Source organism: Lissotriton vulgaris, chromosome 11, assembly GCF_964263255.1.
Source record: "Lissotriton vulgaris chromosome 11, aLisVul1.2, whole genome shotgun sequence".
Taxonomy (NCBI): Eukaryota; Metazoa; Chordata; class Amphibia; order Caudata; family Salamandridae; genus Lissotriton; species Lissotriton vulgaris.
In genome coordinates, this window is record NC_141699.1 from 149775018 (window position 1) to 149795707 (window position 20690).

Consider the following 20690-nt stretch of genomic DNA (forward strand, 5'->3'; position numbering starts at 1 on the left):
AATAAATAATGCTCTAAGTTAAGAATGAACACAATGCAGTGTAGCCACGTATGAGACCGTCACGTAATCCTGCACATTATTCAAAAACTGACGTAATCATGTAACCAGTGTGTTTTTTTCACGTCTAGACTGACCGTAGCTAATGCAGGCCTGTATTTTAAAAACGGTCAACGCTTAGTTACAAACTTGCTTTCATAACTTGACTTTCTTTTCCAGGAGAAACTAACACCACACCCATTATGTTTATGTGCCTTTGGTTTTCAGTTCTAATATGAAATCGTTTTCTTTTCAATCAATCAATCAATGACACTTATAGAGCGCGCTACATACCCGTAGGGTCTCAAGGCGCTGGGGGAGGGGGGGTGCCGCTACTGCTCGAACAGCCAGGTCTTCAGCTTCTTCCTGAAGGAGAGGTGGTCTTGGGTCAGGCGCAGGTCGGCCGGGAGGGAGTTCCAGGTCTTGGCGGCCAGGTAGGAGAAGGACCTTCCTCCTGTAGTCGCTCTTCGGATGCGGGGGACGGCGGCGAGGGCGTGGTTGGCTGATCGGAGGTGGCGTTTGGGAGCGTAGAAGTTGATCCGGCTGTTGAGGTAGCTCGGGCCTTGGTCGTGTAGGGCTTTGTGTGCGTGGGTGAGGAGGCGGAAGGTGATTCTTTTGTTGACGGGGAGCCAGTGAAGGTCTCTCAGATGTCCGGAGATGTGGCTGGTTCGTGGGATGTCGAGGATGAGTCTGGCTGAGGCGTTCTGGAACCGCTGGAGTCTCTTCTGGAGCTTGGCGGTGGTACCGGCGTAGAGGGCGTTGCCGTAGTCCAGTCGGCTGGTGACGAGGGCCTGGGTGACGGTCTTCCTGGTCTCGGTGGGGATCCACCAGAAGATCTTCCGTAGCATGCGTAGGATGTTGAAGCACGCCGAGGAGACGTTGTTGACTTGCCTGGTCATGGAGAGGGAGGAGTCCAGGATGAAGCCCAGGTTGCGCGCATGGTCTGTCGGTTTGGGTGCGGTGCCCAGGGCGGGAGGCCACCAGGAGTCGTCCCAGGCGGAGGGTGAAGAGCCCAGGATGAGGACCTCCGTCTTGTCAGAGTTCAGTTTCAGGCGGCTGGTCGTCATCCACTCGGCTACCTCTTTCATCCCTTCGTGTAGGTTGGCTCTGGCGGTGGCGGGGTCGTTGGTCAGGGAGAGGATCAGCTGGGTGTCCGTACAGAATGCTCAATCAAGCTGTCACGCTGCACATTCAGACGTACAGCTTGGTCCAGTGTATCTCATTATGTTGTTGATAACTGTAGATATGAAGGACTTTGTTGTAGCTTGAAAAAATAATGAGCCTAGGTATCTGCTTGTACCTTAACCTGACTGAGCCATTATATGCAATGCTTTAAGAGGAATGGAAAAGGTGGCTGGACTCAGTCAGTCAGTCAATAATCTTTATTTCGTTGCAATAGCATCATAAAAGATACACAATTAAAACATTTCATTACAATTTATAATTTTCTAAAATACAGAGTAGGTAACGGAATCTACTTAAAATCACATGGTAGTTAGAGCTCTTTTCATCCTGGTATACATCATCTTGTTTATGTGGAATTTCATAACAATCTTATAATTATGGTTTGGAATCATCACACGTTAAATAAATATACTATTAAAGCATGAGCAACCTTTTCACATGATAAAAAGTAAATAAATGGGTAACCACCAAGGCATAATTTTAAAACTTATACACTGCGAAATGTCAAAAAATAATACATGGTTGGTGTACTTCACAATATAGTTTAGATACCTTGCCATCCTACGCATTTTTGCATTTTTAATGAGCATGAGAAATATAAAAATTGAACCTTAACGTTTAAAGATGTAGACCCGACTTTATTCTAATAAAGTTAGCAGCGAGAAGAAATCTACTAAGACCGAATACAATTACCTGACTAGTGTCAGTTTTTAAAATTCTGCCGGCCTCCTTGTAGAAATTTGAACCAATACTACGACAAAGTGGCACTATCCACTTTTCCTTGGTATTATATAACTGCAACAAAAGAATAGAATATGTAGGACATCTTCCCTTGCGTTATTGGTTCATAAAGTGCATAGATCACTGTTTGACTTCACCCAACTTTTTTCAAATTCCTTAGTTCCTAATGTTCCATATCTATATTTTATATACAAGCTTTTTGCTAAAGGCGGCTGGATCTCATCCAGAAAGGTTTCAAAAAGTGCCAAATCTTTAATCAATAAAAAAATTTCAGTTAAGGGACCATGGGTTTTTATATACGCAGATTCATAGCTCATGTACGACCAGAATGACATTTTGAGGATTTTCCTGGAGCACGCATTCATAGCTTCTGGATCAGTCCAGAAATGGGATAATCCAATTTTGGCTAACCAGGATCTTACATGCTTAAACCAATAGATTTTGCTACCGCTATCGAGATCCATGACTTCTTTCAACCCTTCTTTATAGTCAGACAGTTCGGGAGTTATCCACAATCTAACCCACAGCAATAACGGTCTTAATATTGCATGTTGGTCCGTGCATTTAATATTCATGTCCAAGAAAAGGGGTGTCAACGGGGTGCTAATAGGCAGTCTTAACAATCCCCTAAAAAACGTATTCTCGAAGGTTTCAAATGTCTTTCTACATACTGGTCCCCATAGTTCTGCTCCATATAGCACTGCTGATTGAACCTTGTACCTAAAAAGCTCTAGAGCTGGGGTTACTGCCTTATTCAAGCATTTATTGTGTCTTTTCAGAATTGGGAGACAATTTTGTTTAAACACTATTTTTGTCTTTTCTAACTGTGGTCTCCATGCTAATGATGAGTCTATTAATACACCTAAATAAGTGAAATTCTGCTCATGATCTAATTTTTGTCCGTTTAACATTCAATTATTTCTTAAACATTTGTGCGGGCTCAGAGCCATGTATTTGGTTTTTTAATATTAATTTCTAGACCTTTCAAAATACAGTACGACTGGAACCTTTCCAATAGGTTCTGGAGACCCCGTGGTGTTTGCGAAATTAGAATAGTGTCGTCCGCAAACAGGAGGGACGAGACCCGTTCACCTACCAATCTAGGTGAGTCATTGTCGCACCTCTCCATGTAAGACGGGATATCATTAACAAACAGAGAAAACAGGGTTGGGGCCAATACGCACCCCTGTCCTACTCCCCTTTTTATCGGAATTGATTGTGTTAGTTCCCCGTTTGGGCCCCACCTAACCTTGGCATAGTTCTCTTTGTGTAAACCCATGACCAGTTTTAATAGGTCCATTGGGAGTCCCTGGTTTTTCAATGATTCCCACAAAAGTTCTCGAGGAATAAGATCAAATGCCGCTCGTAAATCAACAAATGCCACATACAAGTTGCTTTTTCGAAGAATGACGTATTTCCAATACAAGCAGCACAGCCTTAGAACCTGATCTATAGTTTCTGTATTAGCTCTGAACCCAGCTTGGTATTTTGCTAAAACTGATTCTTCTTCCAACCATGTGTTAATACGATTTAATATATGCCTGGCATAGATTTTTTGGGTTTTATCTAAAAGACTAATAGGGCGATAGTTAGCAGGATCGCTTCTATCGCCCTTTTTAAAAGTGGTGATAATTTCCGCGCCATTCCATGTGTCCGGGATTAATTCACCAGTCGCGACTGCATTACACAAATGGTTTACATATGGTGCCCAAACATCCAGTTTATGCTTGAAAAGGTCACCTGGTATTTTGTCAAGTCCAGGGGCCTTCCCTTGTTTGACAGAATTAATAGCCAGTTCTGTTTCCTGTAGGTTAAAAGATATTTGTGAGTGTTCAGCATCTACAGGAGACAGAGCGTGCTCTTCCTACACTATTACTGCGGGCTGTCCGGCCGCGTAAAGGTTCGTAAAATGGTCAATCCACGTAACCTCGTCAAGAAAGACCTCTCTAGAGCCTTTCTCCCTTTTGTTTCCCCTGGCCACTATTTCCCAAAATAACTTCTGGTCCTTAGTTTTAGCTGCAGATAACATACTGGACCAGAGTTCTTCATCCCAGAAACACTTTGCATTTGCCAATGCCTTATTATATAGTTTCCTTTTTTCCTTAACTACTAGTGCACTTTTGGCTTTGACTGCTTCAATCAATGAAGTTTTTGCAATACGGCATTCTTTACTGAACCATGGTTTACCTATAGGCAGTGCATTAATAACACCTGTCCCTTTTTTTGGCCTTTTTTTTTAAATTAATTCTAATAGTTTATTAAAAAAGACTTTATGCAATTTTAAAAATTGACCAAATTCACATTCAAGGGGATTGTAAGTGTCAAAAGTTTCTGCAAATGAGCTATAGATATTTGCCAGTAACTCCTCTTTTTCTAGGATGTATGCCCATTTAACAGACCGTCGGTTATTACTACGTATAATATTATCTAGAATAGCTAGTTTTCCTCCCTCTTTGACTTCCAGCCCCTTTAATAAACTCTGTAAGAAGCTGGTTTCAAGGGGACGATGATCGCTATCAAATCTATCCTTAGCCAACAGGTCTTTTGTATATGGCCATAAATCCGACGAAACAATGACATAGTCTATTTTACTTTGACAGGTACGCCTCAAAAAAGTGGGTGCTTTAGGGCTGTCAGATGGCAGGCGCCCATTACATGCCCTCAAGCCGTGGCTTGTAAGTACCCTTGTAATCTGGAGAGCTAGGATAGTCCCAGCAACCAACCCATTACTAGCTAGAGACGGTATTCCATTAGCAACATCTTCATCTTCGTACAATTTGTGCATGCCTACAATGGGTTCAAAATTACAATTCATATCCCCACAAACAATTACACTTGCTTACGAACCCACATTGTCCAGAATTATCTCTAGTTTGTTAATACAAGATGATTCCTTATGAGATGGGCATGGTCTATTATACACATTAAGAAGATTAATCACCCTTTTGTCATCAGTGGTCATTTCCAAACCAAGTAGATCTAAAGAGTCAATGTTTAGTTTTTTTATACCAATATTAAGAGATACACTGACCCATATTAACAAACCTCCTGAGGCACGACCTCTAATTGATGGGACTGCCTCTATGTGGTAGGTTCTAAATCCAGCTCTGTGCAAGGGTTTTGTGGCCGACGTTTCCTGTAGTACACATATGTCAAAGGAGTTTATGTAGTTGTTCCAGTCGGGATCACTTATTTTTGCACTCACTCCTGCTACATTCCATGATATCATTTTAACTAGCGATTCCCCGATGTTTAAATTGCTACTACTTGGTGGTATGGTTTGGGTTGGGCTTCTAACTACCCCTGTCAGAATAATGTCATCTTCACCCACCACTAATTGGTCTATACCATCTATTCCTATCGTTGGTACTGTAACCTTTTCAGGTTCTTTTGGGTGGCTTGTGGGCTGCTCTAAGATGCCAGTGAACAGCATTCGATCCGTTGCCTGATCTATGCAGGAACATGATACCCCCTTGATATCTCTGGTTCACTCTCCTTTAAATTTAAGTACCCTTTTGTATTTTAATACCTGATGCCCATCTTCCAAACCTGATGACAATGGGGGTACAGGGGGGAGGATATCTTGTAGTCAGTCAACTGACTCTAAGCAATTAAAGCGATTGTGGGTAGGGATAGAATCCAACTTTAGGGATGGCATTAACCATCCCCCGGTTGGAGGCCCCCTCCTCTTACGATGCACCGTCGTCCAATCATCTGCCCATGAAGAGAAATGGCCTGGTAGTTAGAAATAGGTTAGTTGGAAGGGGCGAACGGTGGTGCCTAGACTGGGGTACCTCCAATTGCAGATGTAGTTCACAACTCTAGGGTTATCAAAATGAATCAAAACACAATCCCCCTTTATATTTTTTGCCAAATGTCCTACCCAGGGTACCCGCCGAGTTGTAAGAATTCTACCCATCATATGTGGGGGCAGTGGTCTATTTACATCCAGCCAGTGGACAACCCTATTCCACAAGGTGGGGGTGAGGTGAGGGTGGCGCATGGCCGGGTTTCTCCTGCAGAGCACGTACAATAAATGCCACGAAGAAAAACTGTTAAATAAAAGGTAACAGCTATTTGAATTGTTTTGTTTTGTAATTTAATGTAAATGTAATTTTTATAGCGCTTACTATTCCTGACCAGGGGTATATGGATGAATGCCATTGTGCAAAGCACGACTCTTAACTATTTAAAAGGAGGCCAAGTTAAAGTAAGACACTGCGAAGGCATTTTTTTAAAATTATTAAAATATTTTCATTCACATCGACATGAATATGTAACATGGAAATGGACTGATATATATATATATATATATGTATATATATATGTATATATACATATATATATATATATAAATATATATATCTTAGAACATAAAAAAAACTATAAAAAATAAATAATGCTCTAATTTAAGAATGAACACAATGCGTCTGAGACCGTCACGTAATCCTGCACATTATTCAAAAACTGACGTAATCATGTAACCAGTGTGTTTTTTTCACGTTTAGACTGACCATAGCTAATGCAGGCCTGTATTTTAAAAACGGTCAACGCTTAGTTACAAACTTGCTTTCATAACTTGACTTTCTTTTCCAGGAGAAACTAACACCACACACATTATGTTTATGTGCCTTTGGTTTTCAGTTCTAATATGAAATCGTTTTCTTTTGCGCAATCCGTACAGAATGCTCAATCAAGCTGTCACACTGCACATTCAGACGTACAGCTTGGTCCAGTGTATCTCATTATGTTGTTGATAACTGTAGATATGAAGGACTTTGTTGTAGCTTGAAAAAATAATGAGCCTAGGTATCTGCTTGTACCTTAACCTGACTGAGCCATTATATGCAATGCTTTAAGAGGAATGGAAAAGGTGGCTGGACTCAGTCAGTCAGTCAATAATCTTTATTTCGTTGCAATAGCATCGTAAAAGATACACAATTAAAACATTTCATTACAATTTATAATTTTCTAAAATACAGAGTAGGTAACGGAATCTACTTAAAATCACATGGTAGTTAGAGATCTTTTCATCCTGGTATACATCATCTTGTTTATGTGGAATTTCATAACAATCTTATAATTATGGTTTGGAATCATCACACGTTAAATAAATATACTATTAAAGCATGAGCAACCTTTTCACATGATAAAAAGTAAATAAATGGGTAACCACCAAGGCATAATTTTAAAACTTATACACTGCGAAATGTCAAAAAATAATACATGGTTGGTGTACTTCACAATATAGTTTAGATACCTTGCCATCCTACGCATTTTAGCATTTTTAATGAGCATGAGAAATATAAAAATTGAACCTTAACGTTTAAAGATGTAGACCCGACTTTATTCTAATAAAGTTAGCAGCGAGAAGAAATCTACTAAGACCGAATACAATTACCTGACTAGTGTCAGTTTTTAAAATTCTGCCGGCCTCCTTGTAGGAATTTGAACCAATACTACGACAAAGTGGCACTATCCACTTTTTCCTTGGTATTACATAACTGCAACAAAAGAATAGAATATGTAGGACATCTTCCCTTGCGTTATTGGTTCATAAAGTGCATAGATCACTGTTTGACTTCACCCAACTTTTTTCAAATTCCTTAGTTCCTAATGTTCCATATCTATATTTTATATACAAGCTTTTTGCTAAAGGCGGCTGGATCTCATCCAGAAAGGTTTCAAAAAGTGCCAAATCTTTAATCAATAAAAAAATTTCAGTTAAGGGACCATGAGTTTTTATATACGCAGATTCATAGCTCATGTACGACCAGAATGACATTTTGAGGATTTTCCTGGAGCACGCATTCATAGCTTCTGGATCAGTCCAGAAATGGGATAATCCAATTTTGGCTAACCAGGATCTTACATGCTTAAACCAATAGATTTTGCTACCGCTATCGAGATCCATGACTTCTTTCAACCCTTCTTTATAGTCAGACAGTTCGGGAGTTATCCACAATCTAACCCACAGCAATAACGGTCTTAATATTGCATGTTGGCCCGTGCATTTAATATTCATGTCCAAGAAAAGGGGTGTCAACGGGGTGCTAATAGGCAGTCTTAACAATCCCCTAAAAAACGTATTCTCGAAGGTTTCAAATGTCTTTCTACATACTGGTCCCCATAGTTCTGCTCCATATAGCACTGCTGATTGAACCTTGTACCTAAAAAGCTCTAGAGCTGGGGTTACTGCCTTATTCAAGCATTTATTGTGTCTTTTCAGAATTGGGAGACAATTTTGTTTAAACACTATTTTTGTCTTTTCTAACTGTGGTCTCCATGCTAATGATGAGTCTATTAATACACCTAAATAAGTGAAATTCTGCTCATGATCTAATTTTTGTCCGTTTAACATTCAATTATTTCTAAAACATTTGTGCGGGCTCAGAGCCATGTATTTGGTTTTTTAATATTAATTTCTAGACCTTTCAAAATACAGTACGACTGGAACCTTTCCAATAGGTTCTGGAGACCCCGTGGTGTTTGCGAAATTAGAATAGTGTCGTCCGCAAACAGGAGGGACGAGACCCGTTCACCTACCAATCTAGGTGAGTCATTGTCGCACCTCTCCATGTAAGACGGGATATCATTAACAAACAGAGAAAACAGGGTTGGGACCAATACGCACCCCTGTCGTACTCCCCTTTTTATCGGAATTGGTTGTGTTAGTTCCCCGTTTGGGCCCCACCTAACCTTGGCATAGTTCTCTTTGTGTAAACCCATGACCAGTTTTAATAGGTCCATTGGGAGTCCCTGGTTTTTCAATGATTCCCACAAAAGTTCTCGAGGAATAAGATCAAATGCCGCTCGTAAATCAACAAATACCACATACAAGTGGCTTTTTCGAAGAATGACGTATTTCCAATACAAGCAGCACAGCCTTAGAACCTGATCTATAGTTTCTGTATTAGCTCTGAACCCAGCTTGGTATTTTGCTAAAACTGATTCTTCTTCCAACCATGTGTTAATACGATTTAATATATGCCTGGCATAGATTTTTTGGGTTTTATCTAAAAGACTAATAGGGCGATAGTTAGCAGGATCGCTTCTATCGCCCTTTTTAAAAATGGTGATAATTTCCGCGCCATTCCATGTGTCCGGGATTAATTCACCAGTCGCGACTGCATTACACAAATGGTTTACATATGGTGCCCAAACATCCAGTTTATGCTTGAAAAGGTCACCTGGTATTTTGTCAAGTCCAGGGGCCTTCCCTTGTTTGACAGAATTAATATCTAGTTCTGTTTCCTGTAGGTTAAAAGATATTTGTGAGTGTTCAGCATCTACAGGAGACAGAGCGTGCTCTTCCTACACTATTACTGCGGGCTGTCCGGCCGCGTAAAGGTTCGTAAAATGGTCAATCCACGTAACCTCGTCAAGAAAGACCTCTCCAGAGTCCTTCTCCCTTTTGTTTCCCCTGGCCACTATTTCCCAAAATAACTTCTGGTCCTTAGTTTTAGCTGCAGATAACATACTGGACCAGAGTTCTTCACCCCAGGAACACTTTGCATTTGCCAATGCCTTATTATATAGTTTCCTTTTTTCCTTAACTACTAGTGCACTTTTGGCTTTGACTGCTTCAATCAATGAAGTTTTTGCAATACGGCATTCTTTACTGAACCATGGTTTACCTATAGGCAGTGCATTAATAACACCTGTCCCTTTTTTTGGCCTTTTTTTTTATTAATTCTAATAGTTTATTAAAAAAGACTTTATGCAATTTTAAAAATTGACCAAATTCACATTCAAGGGGATTGTAAGTGTCAAAAGTTTCTGCAAATGAGCTATAGATATTTGCCAGTTACTCCTCTTTTTCTAGGATGTATGCCCATTTAACAGACCGTCGGTTATTACTAAGTATAATATTATCTAGAATAGCTAGTTGTCCTCCCTCTTTGACTTCCAGCCCCTTTAATAAACTCTGTAAGAAGCTGGTTTCAAGGGGACGATGATCGCTATCAAATCTATCCTTAACCAACAGGTCTTTTGTATATGGCCATAAATCCGACGAAACAATGACATAGTCTATTTTACTTTGACAGGTACGCCTAAAAAAAGTGGGTGCTTTAGGGCTGTCAGATGGCAGGCGCCCATTACATGCCCTCAAGCCGTGGCTTGTAAGTACCCTTGTAATCTGGAGAGCTAGGATAGTCCCAGCAACCAACCCATTACTAGCTAGAGACGGTATTCCATTAGCAACATCTTCATCTTCGTACAATTTGTGCATGCCTACAATGGGTTCAAAATTACAATTCATATCCCCACAAACAATTACACTTGCTTCCGAACCCAAATTGTCCAGAATTATCTCTAGTTTGTTAATACAAGATGATTCCTTATGAGATGGGCATGGTCTATTATACACATTAAGAAGATTAATCACCCTTTTGTCATCAGTGGTCATTTCCAAACCAAGTAGATCTAAAGAGTCAATGTTTAGTTTTTTTATACCAATATTAAGAGATACACTGACCCATATTAACAAACCTCCTGAGGCACGACCTCTAATTGATGGGACTGCCTCTATGTGGTAGGTTCTAAATCCAGCTCTGTGCAAGGATTTTGTGGCCGACGTTTCCTGTAGTACACATATGTCAAAGGAGTTTATGTAGTTGTTCCAGTCGGGATCACTTATTTTTGCACTCACTCCTGCTACATTCCATGATATCATTTTAACTAGCGATTCCCCGATGTTTAAATTGCTACTACTTGGTGGTATGGTTTGGGTTGGGCTTCTAACTACCCCTGTCAGAATAATGTCATCTTCACCCACCACTAATTGGTCTATACCATCTATTCCTATCGTTGGTACTGTAACCTTTTCAGGTTCTTTTGGGTGGCTTGTGGGCTGCTCTAAGATGCCAGTGAACAACATTCGATCCGTTGCCTGATCTATGCAGGAACATGATACCCCCTTGATATCTCTGGTTCCCTCTCCTTTAAATTTAAGTACCCTTTTGTATTTTAATACCTGATGGCCATCTTCCAAACCTGATGACAATGGGGGTACAGGGGGGAGGATATCTTGTAGTCAGTCAACTGACTCTAAGCAATTAAAGCGATTGTGGGTAGGGATAGAATCCAACTTTAGGGATGGCATTAACCATCCCCCGGTTGGAGGCCCCCTCCTCTTACGATGCACCGTCGTCCAATCATCTGCCCATGAAGAGAAATGGCCTGGTAGTTAGAAATAGGTTAGTTGGAAGGGGCGAACGGTGGTGCCTAGACTGGGGTACCTCCAATTGCAGATGTAGTTCACAACTCTAGGGTTATCAAAATGAATCAAAACACAATCCCCCTTTATATTTTTTTGCCAAATGTCCTACCCAGGGTACCCGCCGAGTTGTAAGAATTCTACCCATCATATGTGGGGGCAGTGGTCTATTTACATCCAGCCAGTGGACAACCCTATTCCACAAGGTGGTAGAGGTTTCCACCTCTTGCCTACCCAACTCCGGCACTCCAGCCAGAATTGTTAAGGATCCCCCTCGAGAGAGGAGGTAGTTTGTCCACAGGAGCAAAGATGAATGTCCCACACACTTCCAGACAACAACTACCACAGCGAGAAGGTAAAACTTCGCTAACAGGCAGCTGCTACCTAAAAGTGTGGGGGGAATTTTCCCAGGGAGTATACCACTCTCCCCCAGCAAGGTGGCGTAGCTGCAGTCTTGATGGCAGGAGACTGGAAAATAAATAGACAACAATACTAACCTCACCAATACTCTACAAGGCTGATACACAAGTGTTCAACATAACATTCCACTTACCACATAGGTGAGTATCAGGGCTTTAAGCTAGAAGTCCAGGCAAGAACCAGGAGATACAGCAGAGAATCTGGAGGACAACTAGCAAGGATATCTCCAAGGTAGAATGCACCAATGCCCGTTCTACTCATAAACTTAAGACAGAGCAGGACTGGGCGCCACAAGTGCAGCTGATGACAATAGTATCACTTATAAAGCTAAAGACAAAGTGATACAGATATTCCCACTCCAGCGCATAAACTTAAGACAGAGTGGAGCGAGTAACAAACATATAACACAGACAATTCCTTCCTCCGACTCATAAACTTAAGACAAAGTGGAGAAAGGAAACAAACAACATGAAACGCGGACAATAGACACACCCCGTCTGAATAGGTACTGAAGATCAGAACGGAGTGGGCGTAACTACAACAAGACGTGATAGCCAAAATATGCTCCACTCGTAAGCTAAGGACGGAGTGAAGCGCAATTCACAAACATACACAAAACCCCTTCGATCACCAAAATGACCGCGGAGTCAACACACTGTGAAGGGTTTGCCAGCTAGGACATTGACACTACAGAGGAGAGAAGGGCAGGCGGGGTATCCGGGCGGAAGGGGACGCAAGGCACCGGGGAAGGGCGTGCCGAGACGAGGAAGGGTAAAGGAACAGGGCAGAAGGCAAAAACAACAGGCAGGACACAGATCCAAAACAGAGAAATACCGTGACCCAAAGGTGGAAATGTCGGGAACTGGAAAAGAGCACAAACGGGATCAAGAGAATTCAACAGGAGCTCTGAACACTACGGGAACCTCACGGAGCAGAACGCTGAGTAGAGGGGGCGTGGTCACTAACCAAACAGTAAGCCAAGCACTGATTCGTGGGTGAGATTCCTCTTTAACCTGCCTAGGGAGCGTCACAAAACACCATACCTTACACAGTAAGAGGCTTTAGGGAAAGGAGCAAAAGTCTCGCAGGAACACAAGAGGGTTTCTACACTTGCGCATTCTACGCCCTGTGGAATTCATATTGAACACTTATGATTGGGGTCTAATTCGACCACCCCTAACAAGAATGACCACAAATGGGCATGCCTCAGGGGGTATGTTTATGGCATCTACAGTAGTGAGAGAGCGCAATTTGAATAAAACATATATGCGAGCCATACTTACAAGCATATCGCATAAACATAGGAGTTGTAACGTGAAGTTGACACTTATAGCATAAAGTTAACCGATGTAATCAAAGTAATATAGGAAATGTAACTGTATTCACTTTAGAACATGTATTAGATTTAGAAGGCCCGTATACGTAGTGGGCTAATGTAGAGAAGTGTAGAAATGCTTACGAAATATAGAACGTGCAAAGTAGAATTCATGTACGTATGTAGCTTTAAATGGAGAAACCGCGTGAAATGTAACATGGAGAAATGTGCAGAGAACATATACGGCGATGTAACAAATGAGAATATAAAGTTATACTCTATGTAATTTATATTCTATGTACAATATATTCACTTATATGTAAAGGATTTGCTAAATACGAATATATATATAAATGTGTGTTAAAGGTTATACTGTGTAGAAGGCTTCTTGTAAGAAATGTTAGAAGGGTTTAGGTCATTTGTGATTTTAACCTGACTGACCAAGGGTTCGCAGGAGTGTAGTCCGCTGTTTGTAATTTAGTGGGCTCACAGGAGTCGTGAATAGCCTTGATGTGAACGTGCGAGCCAAGGAGTCTAGTGCTTGCTAGATTTAAGGTGACAACGCTGGACAAAGTTCATGGCCTAAACGTGATAAGAAGCGCTTGGAATTTGAGAGTTGTTTTGAGAAGTCCATTCACAGGACCAAGAAAGGTTATATACATAACTATAAAGATTAAAGTTCTGCTGAGGTAATTGACTTATGTTCTGAAAGTGTCAATTGTAATATTGAATGAAGTCAACAGCAAGGAGACGAAGATGACATCTGAGGAGAAAGGTCAACTTAACGGACGGCGAAAGAGACGAAGCAAGGACAAGGCTAGAAGATGACCTCACGGGGAAAGTCCGTGGTGGGCGTCGAAGGGGCGTTCCACCCACACTGTGATTGTGTATTTTAGGGACAGCACCCCGGGGAGAAGATAGCGAAGGCGAAGGCGAAACCGAACAGCTCCGAGCAAAGGCCATCATAGAGAGCTCAGAGTAGATGACTTGAGCAGATGCGCTGAGAGAGATCAGAGCGCAAGAGAGCAGTAGGCCGAGGACCCTTAGAGAGCGGATGGGTAGGCAGAGAGGGTACTGCTTCTTAAACTTAAGTTACCTTTAGAGGCTAAGAGAGTTTGAACTTCTTTGGGAGTCAAACTGCTGACACCTTTTTAGGTTAGGAACTTGCGAAGTAGGGATGTCACGTAGTATAGAGTAGGGACAGATTTAACTTGATAAATTTTCTCTTTCTGTAGATGACGCAAAGGAACCACTTCACATCGATGCTTTAATTTGCTGATTCTCGAATTGATTTTGTATTCTTTTTATACGTTTTGAGATTTATCCTGAGAGGATTGTATTCGCATTTAAATTTGACTTTTATATAAAACTTTCAAACTTCATCAGTTGTAAGTGGTTCTTCAGAGTGGCGTCAGTTAATGGGGTTTATCTAACCTATGCGGGGTTTGTCTTTTACTCAATGACAGATAAAAAGCGATCCAAAATTTTCGAATGAGATAAGTTATTAAATTGATCATAAATTGATATTAAAATCTCATTCCCCGCAGTAGTTTCCGCTCTAGAGCTTTTTTCGTTACAACCCTGAGATGCATTACTTTTACTTGGCCTACTTGCTTTGGTATCTTTTACATCCTTGTCTTTGGCTGCCTCGGGGGTCACCTCAGTTGTTATTGGTACTGGGGGATCCCCGGGAGCAGCTGGGGCCTTGGTCATGGTAGCCCTGACCTTCGGCAGTGTATGAATGGCAGTGGAGCTAGGATTCTTTAGGGAGGATTCAGTAGTTCCCTTGATATCTCTCTCTATCCGTTTTAGGTGTGTCTCTATCTTGCTCAGCCAATCTTCAAGAGGACGTAGGAGGAGTTTTAGTGTGTCATAAATATTTGACTCAGCAATCTGCGTCCCTTCAGTAGCCCCTTTAGTTAATTGCCCTCCTGATGCTTGCATCATGTTCCCTAGGTCTATTACAGCAAGAGCTGGGATTGTGGGGTTACAACAACAGGCGTTTCCACAATGCCTGCACTTGGCACAATATTTTTTGCGCCCTTCTTTTTCCTTCCACCATGAGTGTTCAATAGCCCTGATTTCACCTTAGGAATAGTCCCGGTGTTTGCTCCTTTCTGTTGTCTTGTGTTGTGAACTTTAACCACGTTAGGGACAATGGGCAATTTATGGGGAGATAGTAATAATGACTCTGATACAGTCGAATAACTCCCATCAGTTACATGTAAAGCGTCGTAATTAGATGCCTGCGGGATGGTTGATTCTAAAATTGGCGAAACATTAATCTCCCCATGAGCTACAACATTACCCAGGGAAACAGGGGTTTGTGCGTTGGCAATTTGGCCTTGTGAGGATCGTCTTGCAATAGCCAATTCCTGGGAAACCCGTCGCTCCATGATGGAAATGCTTTCATCTACAACGGTGTTCATCCTTTTGATTAATTGGTCCATTGCTCCCGTGAATACAACCGTGTCGGCTCTCCCCTTGACCTCCTTAGGTGGCATTGTTCGTAAACCAGTCAACAATATCTCCAAGATATATTAAGATCCACGGTACTCACAAGACAGGGTGTGGTATGTCAGTGGGGTAGCCCGTCCCGGCCTCGTCCGGTCTTGAAAGGGCTTAAACGGGCCCGCCCTTTGGCCCGGGCTTCGTCCCGCTCGTCCCGTGTTGCGCTCCAGGTGAAGATTTAAAACACCTGGGGCAGGGCGGTGCTGGAAGGAGTGTCTATGCCCCTGAGCCTTCTGGGCTTGGTAGTCCTCATGGGTTGTGTTGCCTTTTGCTTTCAGAGTTTTCTGACCCCGCGTAGTCTTTCCGTCGCTCCTACCGCCGCTTCGCTTCTCAAACGGAATTCCGCCGCCTCCGCTGGTAACCCTCAGTGGCCTCGAGCACTTCTGAATTACATTAGCAAGAGCTAAGGAGGTGCGGTCCACGATAAAAGGGGAATCAACACAGTACAGCGCCCGCAGTACAACAGTGACCCAGGCGCGTGATCCAGTAACGTTGTGCCCGCACCGAGCATAGACTGAAGCTCGAGGCACCTGGGTTTCGGGTATGGCAAGCAGCAATGGCGGCTCAATCATCCGCTCAGGTTCTTTCAAGGCCAGGGCAGGGAGCTGATAGCAGAGTCCAGCCGTTCAGGTCAGCCTCGCGTTGCGTGTGGTGTGGCGGTTGGAAGAGAGAACACTCACACCAGCGCCATCTGCTGGCTAGACTTAAAATGGGCATGGCCTATGTAACGAATGGTGTGGCCTAATAGAGGAGACACATTCTTGAACTCTACAAGTTCAAAAACAAACACTTTTTTCACAAAACCATAAACTGAAAACTGTAAGCAATAATACATGTAAGTTTATTCAGAAACATGTTTCTGTGCCATTAGTAGTAGAAGATATGAAAAGGAACATTTTGGGATAAATACTCAGTATTTTAACACAACGGACACTTTTCAGTCATACTAGATGAACTGCTAAAAGGTCCACAAGGGACGAGCAGGAATTACATCGAATACCCAGCCTGCACAGCAGAGAGAGAAATAGAGCAGTGTGAGAGGCTAGGGTTGTTTATGCAGGTTTGCTGACAAAGGCTCATTGCTCTGGATTTCACTAAAGCAGGACGTTAAAGCAAAAGGCTTATCACAGTGAGCGTGCTATTAACTAGAAATAAAAAAAAATCCACTCAGCAGTACTTTGCAGCAATTGCAGTGGACACTCTATCACAGTAACTGCAGAGTAGGAAGAGTTTTAAAAGAATGTTTTATTATCAGCCTTCAACAACTAATCATTATATACATGTCACACTTAGAGTCTGAGCTCTACTCACCAGTCTCACCCAACTGCAGATTCCACTGCGTGCACTTTCAGATCATTATCAGGTGAGGACCCTTGACTCTTGGTAGGTTGCTCCCCACACCGCACAGCTCCGCCTATGTGCCCGTGCCCTAGCCTGCTGCAGCTGCTGCTCGTGGTTGGTGTTTTCTTTGTTACTTAATCTGTGCTTCTGTAAGGTCACTGTTGGTCTTCTGTGCTTTCTGTTAATTCCTTTGTGCTTTAGTTCACTGTTGGTCGTTGTCTCCCCCTCCAGTCTGCGCCATTACTGTGCCCTCCCACTTTTGCCCATTCCCTCTCTGCCCGCCCGTTCCTGCTGCTGCCTCCCCTGCGGCCCGCCCCCCGCTCTCCAATTCTTCTGTGCCTTCTGTTAATTCCTTTGCGCCTTAAGTTCACTGTTGGTCGTTGTCCCCCTCCCATCTGCGCCATTACAGTGCCCTCCCCACCGTTGTCCATTCCTTCTCTTAAAGAACCAGGTTTTTTAGAACCCAGCGGCGCCAGGAGCATGCCCAAAGTCTTCGGATTCACCTGTCTTGGTATACAGAGACACGGAATACTTCTGGATGGCGTCAGAGATCAAATTTATTAGCTGCAGCTAGTAACAGTAATCCCAGCAATACAACACGGTGTACAACACAGGAAACTGTTCAACATTTGTAGAGCAAGACATCACTTTTTATCCACATTTTGCTCATTATAAATGCACACCCACTGCGACAAACACTGACAAATGAAATACATTTTCCCACTCATTATCACATCATAAAAGCTCGATTTACATTGTACCAACCCATAAGTTAATTATTAGGAATGTCCAAAATTCGATTTCCACAAGCCGGACAAAACCCATAATTGAAAGCACTACCCATGTAATGAAAAGTCATAAGAAAAGAAACAATTTCAGATGCTGAATAGGATAAGATATGTGCAAGAGAACTAAGGTTAACGATATCCTGAACATTGATTGGCAATCTCAGACAACGACCAGCCAGAGAAATTGGCTTCGCAAAAGGGTCAGTTTCAGGTGACGGGGTCAGCGTCCTACAGTTCACTCACAAGTCAGAAAAGGCCTAGTTAATACGTGCATGAACAACGAAGCCCATGAAACTTTGTTCGTTCGGTTACCTCCACAGGCCAACGTGAGGGCAACACAAAAATGGCGTCACAAACAACTCGAACAAAATGGAGTCCGGTCCGAGAATCACAGAACCTCAGACCCTCCTTTTGCCATTACGTAGGCAATAAACTAAACTCATGTGAATCTGAATCCAGGTCTATATCTATTCTCATCAGGTCACCAAGGTGTTGCTGTAACATCATCTTATTATCCATTGCTTCTCTCGGGACAGGTCTTCTCACACACATCGTAGCACAGAGACTACAAATGGTGGGACCATACTGGATGCACAAACAACACAAGAAAAGGATAGCTAAAACCATACCAAGGAACATCAGAATCTTCCATCCCCATCTGGATAAAGTCCCCAGATCCATCCAGTCAATTACCAGTCCCCTTCGTCTACATGTATAGACTCAGCGGACTTATGTAACTTCAAGAGGGCTTGGTACACTGTCGGGGCATTATCTGGTATGAAAACACAGCAACTAGACCCGATCAATTTACATACTCCACCTCTATCTGCAAGTATAATATCTAAAACCATACGATTTTGTAACCTCATAAGACGATCCGCCTGAAGCTCAGCTGTAATATTGCTAAGGGCACCAGCAGTTTCATTTATAGTGGCCTCAACCACTCTAGTAAGCTGACGAATATTCCTACTATTGGCCATAGGACCCCAAAAGGGCACGAAACCCTTAAAGAAGTCTCCAGCTTCTTGTGCGACAGTATCTTTCGCATCAATTACACCTCTACCATATCTTGTCTTATGGTAATTGAAAACAGCAGTGTATGTAGGGGGAAGCAAAAATGCCACATAACATGTACCTAAAAATCAGGTAGCAACCATGTATATGCTCTGTTGTGACAAATAAAATATGTGCCTTTAGCTGGCACGAACGGTGGAGAATTCTGGGATGTATAGACATAGCTGTGAACACACACACTCTTACCAAGCTGAGCTCTCGGATTCTGACCATTACCTTGCAGACAAAGATGACCTCGGTGGGGTACAATCCAAATAGGGGGAGACCTTTTTCGTCTCTCCTTCTCTGTCAAACTTATGCTATATCCAGTCTTGTTCCAACCAACATATACTCGTACCTCATCCTTAGGGATAGCATTGTACGCATCGATATCTCTGATCATATCTACTATTCCCTGTATCAAGGCATTGTTACTCGCATTATCTTTGACAGAACGTAAAGGAGATGCTTCATTCGCATAAATAAATATTGCTTGGAGTGCCCACACTGACCCATTAGGTGAAAAAGGCAAAACCAAATATGGCATCCCCTTATCTGTCGTATGTGGCATAAGACCACATACCAAGCAATTTGTAGTATTTACTACTAGCTGATGCTGATGCAACAATTGTATAAATGAATTGTTAACAAATTCTGATCTTCGTGTCTGCTCATGTTCAGGCAACGTATGAAACTCATGCGGAGAAACAGTAGAAAAAGAAAGAGCAGGTTGGGACGTAGATGCAAGCGTCTGTTGTTTAATACAGACAATCCAACCCACACAAACCAATATAATATTCAAAAGCATCAGGAAACACAATATTAAAAAACATTTGCTACGGACCAATGTACACATTTTCATTTTAGCATCAATTCTCTCAACACCTTTTCCAGTTCCAAAAGACTCCATCCTCTGACGTGCTGCTCACGGCCATTACCTTCTTCACTTAAGTGTGCGTCAAGATCGTACTAACGACCAAGAACCACAGACCTTTCGTCAATTTGCGGCTCATCCCTTAAGGCTGTACCGCGACCCTGCAGCTGAGTCCGGATGGTGACTCGAAAAAGGAAAAAAAAAAATAGTCTTTTGTCTGAAAGGGTGTAACTCACAACAAAAATTCAAATTTTTATTTGTCCATTTATTGGTCCTTTCTCAAACTTAATTTGTCCTTTCTCGGTCTTAGGTTGTAGCGCTCTTTGCTAGGCACAGTTTGCTCCTGAAAGAGTGTTTCTGGATCTGTTGTGTCCATTCCAATTGAATGTAATCTAGCTGTATCACTTCAAACGGATACATTGGAGGAGCAAAATGAGCAGCTGGAGTTGGAGTTCCCTTTCCAGGATTATACATCAGACACATCATACAATGCTTCACTACATTCTCAGCACATTTAGGAATTCCAGCATCCTGCCACACTGGAGCCAACAACTTGCATATCCCTTTCGAACTAATGTGAGCCATTCCATGAGCCATAGTAACCACTGCGAGCACATACGCATCGGGCAACAACCATCGCCTGTGCTCCGACAACTCAACCCAACAACCTGTTGAATCCAACATACCTGTAGTTTCTCTCCACACACTCACTTCTTTTTCCGTAGCCTCAGCCTGAATCAACTTCACACTTTCTATTGTGTCTTCACACATTCCACCAGCCATAACCCAATTAGCAGGGCCCGCAACATACATTCGACTCGTCATACCTTTCGCCGTTTCTTTCGCAACTTCATCCGTAAACGCATTCCCTCTACCCACATCATCCACAACCTTTCTATGCGTACTACACTTCACAATCGCAATCTGTTTTGGCAAAGTAAGTGATTCAAGAAGTTCATTCACTAATTGCCCATGCTGAATTTTCGTACCATGGGAAGTAAGAAATCCTCTCTCTCTCCACAAGCGGCCGAAGCTATGAGCCCCACCAAACGCATACTGACTGTCAGTATAAACATTCACTCGCTTTCCTTCTGACAACACACATGCTCTAGTCAATGCTATCAATTCTGCTGCTTGCGCTGAATTCTGTGCTATATGTGCTGTTTCAACAACTGTATGTAAAGTTGTGATAGCATATGCTGCAGT